The 12,608-nt window shown below is 42.6% G+C and overlaps 1 long non-coding RNA gene across 1 annotated transcript; it reads right to left on the reverse strand.

Annotated features, from left to right (window-relative positions):
- Positions 1–6,317: 6,317 nt before the first annotated feature.
- Positions 6,318–11,678, reverse strand: LOC138968842 (uncharacterized). The gene is made up of 2 exons (XR_011456297.1): positions 10,980–11,678; positions 6,318–9,565 (listed from the first exon to the last, which is right to left on the reverse strand). It is a non-coding gene; the product is annotated as an uncharacterized lncRNA (long non-coding RNA).
- Positions 11,679–12,608: the final 930 nt, after the last annotated feature.

Consider the following 12,608-nt stretch of genomic DNA (forward strand, 5'->3'; position numbering starts at 1 on the left):
CATGTCACGTGCAATTATTTGCTCGCATAACCACGTCAACGAGGGGCGGAGGAATGAAGCGAGAGTGCGAGAGTTGTCCCAGTCCTGTGCAGCCGTCACATCGATTGAAAACAACAATGTGATGACAACTGTTGCACTACCAGGGGGTCTTTCCCCATCGGCCACCCATCTGGGGAGAAGTTTAGATAATCTGAAGTCATGTCCTCCGACACATATGTGTGTTCTGATTGTTTGTTTGTTTGTTTGTTTGTTTGTTTGATTGCAGATTTACTGCCGATCACACCTGCTGTGAAAAATAGAAACCCGCAGAGCTGAAGAATAAATATTTCTCATTGTTTGTTTGTTTGTTTGTTTGTTTGTTTGTTTGTTTGTTTGTTTGTTTGTGTGCTACCAAATTTACTTTCAATCACGACACTTGCTGCAACAAATATAATCCCGCATCGATAAAGAATATAAATTTCTTTTAATATTTACTCAATGTTGACTAAATGTTTTAAGATAGACTGGAAATCAAGACGAAGTGTGTTTGTGTGTATGTATGTGTGTGTGTGTGTGTGTGTGTGTGTGTGTGTGTGTGTGTGTGTGTGTGAATAATTCCCGGAAAAGTACTGGACAGATTTTCATGAAATTGTACACGTGCATTGTTCCAGCTCGAAATTAAGAAAATCGGTATATTGAAATTAGATCGTATGTTTGCATACTTCACGGAGACCAGCGTGATCCGTCTCGGTCTTCGGGTTCCGGCTAATCAAGCCTTTCTGGTCTCAGTAATGACTGATCAGAGGTTTTTGACAGTGTTGATCTCTTAGTTTCAGGTAGACAAACTGATACCATGTTTTGATATCGCTACAGGCGACTTGTTTTATTATTTCTTCAGAGACTTTTGTTGTCTATTCTGTGTTTATTACTTATTTTAAACAAGTTGATTGTCAAAGATATGCATTAGTTTCAAAAACTCTCTCTCTCTCTCTCTCTCTCTCTCTCTCTCTCTCTCTCTCTCTCTCTCTCTCGCTCATTCTCTCTTTAACTCTCTCTCTCTTTAACTCTCTCTCTCTCTCTCGCTCTCTCTCTCTCTCTCTCTCTCTCTCTTCAATGCACGCGTGCATGCGTGCGTGCGTGCGTGGGTACGACCGTTTGTTTCTTCAGCGCACGCGTATGCGAGAATGAGTGTTCGATCCTGCGTGCGTGCATGCGTGAGTGCGTAAGTGTGCGCGGACAGACGTGCGTATGTGTGTAATTAAGTAGCAATTTGAAGTTCATTGCTGGACTGTATATAGCCTAGAATTTCGGAGTTGTTTCGCCCCTCAGGACCTGCGTAAGAGATTTTTTTTCGAGAGTAGAGAATACTCGGAACTTAGCAAATCAGCCAGACTGTCGATGTCGGATATCACTTTTGGTGACGGGAGCTCCACTCTCGAAAACGGTCCCCATCACTCAGCGCTCAGTAAAATTACAGTACATTTTCCGCGAACATCTCTGGGTCCAAGAGCAGTCTATACCATCGATTTTCCGCCCAAATCTCACCCCGCTACAACAGCTGATTGCATTTAGATCGAAACCCGGAGTGGCAAATTGTCCCCCTTTCAAGAACCTCTTCTTCCCCTGAGCCATCTTCCAAGGACAGCTAACACGGACAGAAGAGCATAAAATCTATACTGTTAACACTTTGCAGCTATAAGTATAACCCCTTCTTAACGCTTTCAGACTTGAGATTCTGTAATCTTCACTTTTACTGAAAATAAACTATAGTGAGCAAAGCTTTGGTTAATATCTACTTTTTAGTGCTGATTTTGACTAACAAAACGCATAAAGCCTTCAGTCGGGGCTTTGAAATATACGACAAATTTCATAACTGTTTCCATAATGACGTTTGTCTCGGTGACTTTGGCATCATAAGCAGTGAAAACGCAGGTCTCTGCCAGACTAGTTTGACACGACCTCATTTACATGATAAAATTATACACACGTGTGGTTTGAACGATCGATATTGTTATCACATTAGTGGTCTCTCTCACGTATGTAGGATAAATTAGCGTTACATCTCACGTCTCGCCTTTCTCAGGTGTCCCGACCACGCAACCACCTCCTTTTCCAGTGACCGGGTTTCTCAACTATAGTGGTCGCAGCAGACATGAAAATGGGAGAGCCCCCGTGAGTGAATTATGAAATATTCATCATATTCATCAGTGGGAAGAGGTAAAGTTGCATCAGCAAAGCCCGACATTTCCACGTATGTGATTTGCCGAGAACCGCCATCACCTTTGGCCGTAGCGGGGATTGTAACGATCGTCTGCCAAAAAGCGATATGAGTCTGGTGAACCAAGTACTAGCGTTGTGTCCTTCCGGTACGCAACGTTTCGAGGTCTCGGCGAGACTTCCTTTTGACCAAAATGGACGCGTTTATGAGTTTCCCTGTCGCTCTTGGGCTTGGTGTGCAGTTTTCGCTTCGGATCGGCGCTGCAAACGGTGGCTATCAACGTCGGTTAGCACTTCTGCCTCTATATTTATCGGTGATGTAAATTCAAATTAGCTAGCTACTTGACCCGGTTACTGAGAAGACCGCTAGGCCAAACAGCCATGTTGCTCAGGCTTTTTCCCTGGGGCGCAACTCAACTGATGGAGAAGCGACTTTCGCAGTGAATTATCACTCCTGCGGAATAGGCTGATTATTCCTGCGTCGCATTCGGACATTTGTTCTCTGTGCGTATCGTACTGCCCTCACATTTACGTGCACAAGTGTCTGAATACGATGTCTGAATAATCTGCAAGAGTGATAATACACTGTGATACTCTGATACTGTGATACTGTGATACTGTTCCTAGCACCGCGCCTTTGACATGTACAGTGGGTCGAGTACTGACTTGCGCCACCGCTGGTCAAATGATTTTTGGCACTAACTTTCTTTACCGAAATAGCCGGAGAGAAATTTAGCAATTTTCGGAAGTTTAAGGCAATCTTTAGTGTCGCCTCCTCCGCCCCCTTAAGACTGACCTCCCTTGAACACATTTCTGTTTAAGATGTTCTGCTTTATACACTATATAAATGTACCTCCACTTTAAATTACTACCTTATATATATATATATATATATTGTGAACGCTGATAAGACCTGGTTTTCTCCTGCTTTAGATGGTCTTAAAAGGAGGAGTCAAGAAAACAAGCAATCTTTGGTTTAATGAGAAGTTTAATTATAGACAGGGCAGGGATGTAGCTCAGTCGGTAGCGTGCTGGATTTGTATCCAGTTGGCCGCTGTCAGCGTGAGTTCGTCCCCACGTTCGGCGAGAGATTTATTTCTCAGAGTCAACTTTGTGTGCAGACTCTCCTCGGTGTCCGAACACCCCCCGTGTGTACACGCAAGCACAAGACCAAATGCGCACGAAAAAGATCCTGTAATCCATGTCTGAGATCGGTGGGTTATAGAAACACAAAAATACCCAGCATGCTTCCTCCGAAAACGGCGTATGGCTGCCTAAATGGCGGGGTAAAAAACGGTCATACACGTAAAATTCCACTCGTGCAAAAAACCACGAGTGTACGTGGGAGTTTCAGCCCACGAACGCAGAAGAAGAAGAAGAAATTATAGACAAAACGAAACATTCACAACTTGGACCTTTCGGCCTTCAGAGTGGACAAACAAGAGACAAAACAGACCCAAAAAATGGATGGTCAACAGTTCTCTTGAATTATCTTTGAAGTATTATCGGTTCCAAAATGGACAAAGCCAAAAGTTTCAAAGGGTGAGGGCGTTAGGGGAGGAGGAGCGGAGATCCCTTTGTTCACGCAAAAAAGGCCGAGAGACGGAGAAACTAAGAACTCATCCATGACGTGACGACACCGGACATGACGAAACTAAGGGGATAATTACACCTGCGCAGAGTCAGCGGCGCTGCATGCTGCGATAGGGATTATGACGAGTACTTGGCCAGTTTTCTTTTCACGCAACGTGTAGCGGGCTGGGAAAAATAAGAATTACCTCAATAATCTGCAGTGCGTCGTCTGTGCCGCTGACTCTGCGCTGGTGTAATTTGCCCCTATGCAAACCTCCTCACTCACTAAACCACTACACTGCACACACTGTCACTTTCTCCTGTTGACTCGAACTAACATTGACGTATTACACCGCTGGGACAGCTACCTTTACACACACAACATCAGATAGTCACAGCCGCTCAGAACAGTATCAGCGTTCACAATATATCAAAGCACAAACTCGTAAATCATTCACGCGCTTGAAAATGTCAACGTTAGCATACTGCATCGCCAAACAAACGCGATCGCTAATGGAATTAATTTTGTAATCAAAGCGGTTATCGCAAAACATACCTGGCTTCCCTTGTTGAGGGCCGGGGAAGGCGAACAAAGAGCTATATATTAGTTAGTTAGTTAGTTAATTGTTGCTTAATGGGTCCAGCGGACCATTTAGGCCAAATCAGGACCCCAAAGAGCTATATAGAGAGGATATTAGAGGACATTCCCTTTGTCACTGACCACTGATAGATTCTTGATCAAAGTGATACCCTAGAGCATAGAGATTTCAGAAGGGTGTATATTTTGTTCTCAATCCCTATACCAGTTGTGTCACCCTGGGAGAAAAACTTCTATGTGAAACGTTGAATAATTTCAGAGATTTTTGTGTCAGGATTAATTACGTTGGGATTTTGATGTACAGAAAGTAGTCGTATTTTCGCCAATTGAATGAGTGCCTGCTGCTAAGCAACTATTTGTTAGTTGTTAGGATTGATGTTTTTGTTTAGCAATACGTGCACGTTAATGAATTATTTGACTCTGGTCTCATAGCGGTGCTTTTGATTTCGCTGATTTGCACTCCTATCACTGATGTGACAAAAGCGAGCTCAGCTGATGGGATTCTGTAAATGTGAACAATGTCAGTATTCATTTGCCATTCAGGTATTGCTTCTACTCGTATCAAATGTTTCTATCCTGGCAGATATAGAAGACAGCCTTTGAGTGCTAAAATCGAACACTGTGGCAACTAGCTTGCAGGTGATATCCTTGTCTCTGTCGAGAAACAGAGAGAACGTGTATTCAGCATCCACAACACAAAGCTATAACAGCCAATGCAGATTTATTGGCAAAAGAAACATATAAAGAGAAAAATCAATTACCTGCATGCATACGCTGGGATGTTATTCATGTGAAAAGAAAAGGCCGTTCCGCCAAACGGTTGGGGGATGTTTCAGGGAAACTCCTCATGGACTTCCGCAAGCGGAAGAAAAATGGGCCATCTTCTTCTAACATTCAGCCATTTGTCATTGTATTTTACGCGTTGAGAGCCTTTCGCTTCCTCTTTCGGGAACTGGTTATTTAACACCGCCCCGTCTCACGGGAATCGATCGCCTAAAATCCATCATGACACAGAGCCCACGGAACAAAGTCACAGGCATTGAAATCAATATACTGGCGCTCAAGATGCTACCTGGGTTGACGTTCGTAGTACGTCCACTACAGCAAAAACTATCGAAGGGATATTCTACCTGTCTCAAATGAACGTATATACCTATCTATAAAGACACGGACATCGACAGACACTGACACACAGACAAACAGACACACAGACAAACAGACACACACACAGACAGACGCACACACGCATGCACGCGCGCATACTCTCTGTGATGATTTACTTTGTGCGGCAGTCAGCATAAGCTAATCGAGACAGTGAATCTCCAAAGATTCTCTAGATAGTAAGCCGAGACTGTATTCGTCATAGTGACGTCACAATGTAAATGTCTATGACGTTATTTTCGCAACCTTGTTTCTTGTCTAGGAAACACGAAGGTGTGGAAAGTATTTCTTAAAAACATAATATTATTGCTAAGACCAACGATAGTGGCGTGAAGCAATGTCAATGTGTAGAATTGATTCATGTTTAATAACCTTCTCGTTCACTCGAGAGCAATGTAACCTAGGAATTGCTTGGCAACAGACAACATTTATCGTAACGTGAAACCAACGATCAGTTCCAGTCTGTTCGTCAAGACCCGAAGAAGTCCTGTACGAAAGATTCTAGACAGGTCAGTAAACGATTCATAATCAGTAACTTTCTGATGAAGCCAATCCTAGTGTGTGTTCATTTTGTCTGTTCGTTTGAAGAAATTAGATGATACGAATAGGTAATTTGTGTTCCATTTCTCAAGATGCTGAAACATGTTCTGTTTCATTTTACATGTTGCTAGATGAACGATTTGTTGACAGTATGTAGGTAGCGGCAGTCAAAACTTGGTTTTGAAGTGAGAGTGAATGTTTTGTGATGTCTTGAAAGAAAAATAAAGTACAAGCAAAACACAAAAAAAAGTAAGTGGATACCTTTATTAGTTCCTGAGATTTTGATATTTTAGTACATACGCTGTCGCGACTCTGCTTAAAACTGTAAAATAGGGCAACTTCAGCAGCATGTGGGTACCACATAGTTATCCTCAGCCCTTTCAACTTTTCAGGATCTGTTATCAGCAACCAAGAATAGAAAAAACACATAGTTCTAGCCCTCTAATCTCATATGGCTTCTGTCAGCAAGCATGCAAACTTCACGAAAAACACAATTAAACCCATCGCAAAATTGCACGGGAGGGCAACTTTGGGTCATCACAATTCACACAATATGTATAGCAGCTGTCTGAAACTTTCACATATTCCAAACAAATGTGTGTAGAACATGGCTATTTTTTTTCAGACAGCTTAGTTCAATGCTTTTGGAGTATAAGAGCCTCAAAAATGTCAAAAACCTCAATTTGTCAAGCGGAAAAACAGGAAAATTACAGTTTTTCGCACTTCAAGGCCAATAATTAAGAAACTATTTAAGATACAACGAAAAATTTTGGTGTGTAGATAGATTACAGTGTAATCTTTACAGACATCAGTAAAATTCAGTGTAATGTTGAAAATAATCCCCCAAGAGTGGACAAACCCCCCCCCCCCCCCCCAGAGGGGGGTAGCACATTTCAGATTGAAATATTTCAGAAACTACTGAAAATACAGCCATGATTTTTGGTGTGTAGATTGATTACAATGTTATCTTCACAAATATGTGTTCAATCAAGTACACTACATTGGGGTGTGCACGTTAAAGATCCCACGATTGACAAAAGGGTCTTTCCTGGCAAAATTGTATAGGCTTAGATAAAAATGTCACTGTTATCCCTGCGCCTTGAATATGTGCGCGATATAAATTGCATAAAAAAAATTTTTTTTAAATTAAAAAAATATATATATAAATCCCTGCGCTTAGAACTGTACCCACGGAATATGCGCGATATAAGCCTCATATTGATTGATTGATTGAAGTAAGATCTAGAGAATACTACATGGCTTGCTGTGTCGTACCAGATTTACACGAGTTGTTTTTTGACTCACATGCGAAGCAAAAGTGAGTCTATGTACTCACCCGAGTCGTCCGTCCGTCCGTCCCGGCGTCCGCCCGGAAAACTTTAACGTTGGATATTTCTTGGACACTATTAAGTCTATCAACACCTGATGTGGCCTGATGGTGTATGGTTACAAGATCTCAAAAAACATGTGCGGCAACTTGACCTCACATCAAGTTCAAGGTCACAGGGGCCGTAATTGTTGTCTTAAAAACGGCCATTTTTCACATTTTCTTCTGAAGTTATCGAGAATGGCAACCTTAGCTATGTATGCTATACAGGGCAATGTAAGCCCTATCTTTGGACACCAGTTTGGTTGACCTTGCTTCAAGGTCAAGGTCGCAAGGGTCCTTTAAAGTTGGATTGTATACATATTTTGAAGTGACCTTGACCCTGAACTATGGAAGATAACTGTTTCAAACTTAAAAATTATGTGGGGCACATGTTATGCTTTCATCATGAGACACATTTGGTCGCATATGATCAAGGTCACTTTGACCCTTATGAAATGTGACCAAAATAAGGTAGTGAACCACTAAAAGTGACCATATCTCATGGTAGAAAGAGCCAATAAGCACCATTGTACTTCCTATGTCTTGAATTAACAGCTTTGTGTTGCATGACCTTAGATGACCTTGACCTTGGGTCAAGGTCACATGTATTTTGGTAGGAAAAATGTGTAAAGCAGTTCTTAGTGTATGATGTCATTGCTAGGTTTAGTTATTTGACCTTGACCCTGAAGGTCAAGGTCATGTAAAGGTCAAGGATGTGAGTCGTATGGGCTTTGCCCTTCTTGTTTAAATAGTGAACTGCGAAAGCGAGCTGTTTACTATTTGAAAAAGCAACGAGTGTAAATCTGGTACGACACAGCAAGCCATGTAGTATTCTGTTTATCCTACATTATATACTTCTGTGCCAGATCTAACTAAAAGTCACCGACAGCGATATTGCCTTTGGATCAACCGCTTTAGAACTTAAAACCACTTTACTCAATTTGACATTCATTCCTCCGCCATGACACACACTCTCAAACTAGGACAAAGTAGTTCGCCTTTGTCAACACTGTTAAGTTTAATATTCGAACAATCAAAACCGAGTACCTGCAAAACCGGTAAAATCCGTTGCGTTGATCGCGAGTCATGGCGGAGTATTCGAGCGAAGCAATGGTGACGCACGCTTCGAGACAATTTGTGGAAGAAATCAAACCCATCACTTCAAAATATACCAGATAAAAAGAAAAGCAGTGGCCACAGGATAAAAGAAACCAAAAGGAACAACAACAGCAAAGCATATCCTTCCTCGATAGGATTAGCTTGACCTTCCGGTTTATCCCATGTACTACTAATTTACATAGCTTGACCTTCCGGTTGACCTCATTTACATGATATACACACGTGTGATTTGAACGATTTTTATCTCACGGTTATCTCTCTCACGTATGTGGGATAAATTTACTAACATTGTTCACAGTTCTCTGGGGAAAACTAAATTCTTGCAAAGTGCACAGTCGGATGAGAAGTGACAGTCAAATGCATATATACCCCTTCTTCAAAGTCAGTCAAACAAAGTTGTCAGTCAAGTACTGCTTGAAACAGGTGTACATGGCAGGCAGGTTTGCTGGAGATTCGACTGTGAATGTTCTGCCAGAAGAAGAAAATGGTGCAAGCACAATGTTGTGTCCAAAAACAACCGATGCAGGAATCTGGCAGAAGTCAGCGATAGGTTCTCCTTTTTGTGGAACGATATTAGATCGAGCACCATGCCATTCACAAGTTCTGATGGACGGTCAAGGTCTTCCAGAAGGTCCGGATTGAGCAGGTGGTTTCTTGTGATCCTATGTTTCAGCAAATGAACCCCAACATTCCGGCCCATGATGCAACGCCCTGCGTCGATATCCAAAAATGCTTCTAGTTCTAATCCAGTCTTATTCCCCAGCTTTGTTGCTTCTTTCACTGTTCCCTCAATTTCTGCCTTGATTTCAAGTCCTTGCAGCAAGTTCACTCGAACACTTTGGGGAGAAATTAAACCAGGTCACTCCAATCCCTCCCTGTTTCCAACCGAAGCAGATCCAGCTGCAACAATAGCTTGTTGGTCAGTGGTACCAGCTGAAGTTTGGGTGGTCGACCTCTTCCAGTTGCTGTGAGTGTGAAAGCAGACTTCATTTGCTGGAAGTGAGCATCATCTGTAACACGCACAAACAAAACAAAAATGTAATACTATGTTCATAATATTTTTGTACTGAAACCATGAAGGCTACCAGTAAGTTCGTCACGCGGTAGATTCGTCACCCGTGACGAAATTACTGGCAGGGGTGGGCGGGTGTTAAGCTTAGAGCTTATGCTTTCAGATGTTTGATTTGTGGGAGAGATTCAAGATTCACTGACATTTTTTAGAGAGAGAGAGAGAGAGAGAGAGAGAGAGAAAGAGAGAGAGAGTTGTTATTTTAAAACCCGAGATCTACTCATTGTGCAGTTCTCAACTGAGCAGTTTTCAGACGACACAGTCCGAGCGTTGTTATTTTAAAACCCGAGATCTACTCATTGAGCAGTTCTCAACCCGAGATCTACTCATTGAGCAGTTCTCAAAAGCATGTAGTCTGAGAGAGGGAGCGAGAGAGAGAGAGAGAGAGAGAGAGAGAGAGAGAGAGAGAGAGAGAGAGAGAGAGAGAGACGGACGGACGTACATACACCCATATCCATGACACGCACGCACACACACGCACGTACAAACGCACAAACACTCACACACACCATCGCACACACACCCACACACTGACTAACACCCACACACGCGCGACCAAGAGAGAGAGAGAGGGAGTCCTATGACTTCAACCTCACTGTCAAGGAGGCAGAGAAACTCAATGTGAGGAGAGGGAGGGGTGGAAGGAGGTGAGAGAGAGAGAGAGAGAGAGAGAGAGAGAGAGAGAGAGAGAGAGAGAGAGCCGCGCTCGGACTACTGTGGCGAAGTTACCGGGACCGGTGACGAATCTACCGTGTGACGAACTTACTGGAAGCCACCATGAAGGCCTGTTTACTTTCAGTTTTACTTTTGTCCCAAAACAAAAGTTTGCTTTGTTTTTCTGTCATGTATTTGGTTATTTTTTAACTCGTTTCTAATTTATTATATCACCTTGCTTGTCATGAGAAACAAATTAGTAATCACACAAGTTTGATGGACCATAAACTCTGATTAACTGGGGGGAAAAGGAAGAAGGAATGGAGATGCGCTAGGGTCAGTGCATGTAAGCTACGCTACTCGTTGCTAGGCCTAGTCTTGCACTTCCGGTTTTAGCAAAGGAACAATTATTCCTTTTAATCCTAATTTAATCCTCAAGAAAACAACAACTGAGAAACAAAAACCATCGGAGTAATAATTCAAGATTAGTTTGAAACAAATATATCACATGTACGGCGAAAGGCAAAAAATAACTTAGGTCGTTTATCGAGTACCCCCATTTCAACACCCAATACAAAATGACCCAGCACAAACTACTATCATCAAAATGAAAACTACGCACTCAAAACGCTAAATTCAGCAGAATGGTTCGACAGATCAACTTCTAAACACTAAATGAACAGAAAAACATCAACACTTACCAAGGATGGGTTTGATTTCTTCCACAAATTGTCTCGAAGCGTGCGTCACCATCGCTTCGCTTGAATACTCCGCCATGACTCGCGATCAACGCAACGGATTTTACCGGTTTTGCAGGTCCTCGGTTTTGATTGGCTCGCGCTTCGCGCGCATGAATCTTAAACGGAAACTTCCATATTTGGAGGATTCACAAGAAATCGGACTTTCTAGCGCATCTTTTACGACTACGATCGTTTGAGTTGTTTTTAAGTTACGAAAGGTTAAAGTTGGGCAATTTTTTATTGTCCATGTCTAAAATCCACCATCGATTTAATCTAAAAAATACCCCCCCTAGAAAGAAAAGGGACTCTTTCTTTAGCAGTTGACACTGGTTTCCGATCGTTGAATGAAACTATTTTTAGAAAATACAACGCCGAAAGGGAAACACCACAAAAAGTTGAAGAGCAAGTAGTAATGGCGGTCGCGTCACGGCTGTCCGAAAATCCGGAGAGAGTATTTGTGATTCACGCACACGCATTCAATCCAAGCACATTTTGCAAACAAATGGCATGGGGTAAAAGACAAAGAATCCAACTTCATTTCTGTAGTTTCCATTTTCAATAATATGCCATATATTGAAAGCTGTCGGAAATTGAAAACGTGTTATTTTCAGCACAGATCTCGCTTTCCCGCATGGGACTAGCGTTACTGCCGCTACCTACAGTATGCTACACTTTGTGTGCAGACACTGAATTCTCTTCACCGAGGATTGGATCAGCTGTTTTATTTGTATACCTATATCTACACTGAATTCGCTAACCTGTACCTTCCGCCTGTGCCTGTACGTCGACGAAGAATAACCACTTGGTGTAACCTGCTGTAACTGTTGGCGTCGTCGACCTGTTCGTCACTGGATCCTCGTCGACCCCGCATTTGCTGTTCGTCATCCTGTCTTCATTATTTTTTCGACCTCAAGCTAAGCGACTAACATTATAACCCATCGTCATCATATGTCCTAGAAACTGTGTTTGTCACCAGAAACTTTTGAAGAAGAATGACTTTGTGTTCTCCCATTGTAGGCATCTATTTATTAATTAACCTGTAGTAAATAGAGGATGTTGTAAATGTTGAACAATATCTAGTTAGCTAATTATAAAAGAAACTGTTCAAACTAAATTAACGCTGTTGTGTATTCTTTGGGAAAGAGAAAACAGTGTAAGCGCAGAAGGAGATTGTGTGCATCTCAACTAAACGTCTATACCCTAGACCAACCGGTAAAATCGTCACTCTCTCTCTCTCTCTCACACACACAAACACAAACACACACACACACACACACAGACACACACACACACACACACACACACACACAGGACCCTCCACACACGCATACCAACGCGCACACGACCCGCCAACCCCCACAGACACACGCAGACACACACAGACACACACACACAGACACACACACACACACCCACACACACACACAAACACACACACATACTACCTCGCCCCCCTCACACACCCTCACACACACAAACACACACACATACTACCTCGCCCCCCTCACACACACACATACCAATATCAGCTTAATTCAGTACGCGCGAACCACACCCCCCCCCCCCTCATCCTGGAGAAACCCTTGCCTG

Source organism: Littorina saxatilis, linkage group LG6, assembly GCF_037325665.1.
Source record: "Littorina saxatilis isolate snail1 linkage group LG6, US_GU_Lsax_2.0, whole genome shotgun sequence".
Lineage (NCBI taxonomy): Eukaryota > Metazoa > Mollusca > Gastropoda > Littorinimorpha > Littorinidae > Littorina > Littorina saxatilis.